The following is a 787-nucleotide window of genomic DNA, read 5'->3' as shown; positions in this document are numbered from 1 at the left end:
TATTCAGTAAGACAGCACTCAGGGAAGTATGAATTTGCAGACCTGGTGATAAATCCACTGGTCTGGCAGAAATGGACCTGGACTGGGATAGCCATGACTCCAGTTCTAGCCACCTTTCTGCCTGCCATTAGCGGCATTGCCTTCGGCAGGCTGCCTCCCTTCTGCATCTGTTTCCCAGTCTATATAGTGGAGATTAAAGTCTCAGCCATGCATTTCTGCTTCCAAGCATCCGTGAGGCATCTAGAAGCTGGAAAGCTTTGTTCATCGCTTAGGCAGAACACGCGGAGGGAGCTGGTCACTGCTGATGGAGTCTCAAGTATTGGCTAGCTCCTTCCATACCTCACCCTCTTACCTTTCAGGAATTGTCCTGAGACCTGAAGCTGAGCCCCAAGACGGTGCCTGGGACCCCCCCCCCCAACCCGGCCCTGGTGTCAGTGTGTGCCACAGCTTACCCTGCTGTTCTCTAGGCCCCTTCCCTAATACTGAAACTACTGTCTAACCTGGGTGGTTTTTTTTTTTTCATTTTGGAGGGGGGATGGGGAGAGGGGGGACAGTTTTGTTCTTTTTGCCCAGGCTGGAGTGCAATGGCATGATCTCAGCTCACTGCAACCTCTGCCTCCTGGGTTCAAATGATTCTCCTGCCTCAGCCTCCTAAGTAGCTGAGATTACAGGCACACACCACCATGCCCGGCTAATTTTGGTATTTTTAGTAGAAATGGGGTTTCACCATGTTGGCCAGGCTGGTCTCGAACTCCTGACCTCAGGTGATCCACCCACCTTGGCATCC

The sequence above is a fragment of the Pan troglodytes genome, chromosome 8 (assembly GCF_028858775.2).
Source record: "Pan troglodytes isolate AG18354 chromosome 8, NHGRI_mPanTro3-v2.0_pri, whole genome shotgun sequence".
Classification (NCBI taxonomy): domain Eukaryota; kingdom Metazoa; phylum Chordata; class Mammalia; order Primates; family Hominidae; genus Pan; species Pan troglodytes.
The sequence above is the reverse complement of the archived record's forward strand: the minus strand, read 5'-3'. Positions refer to the sequence as shown.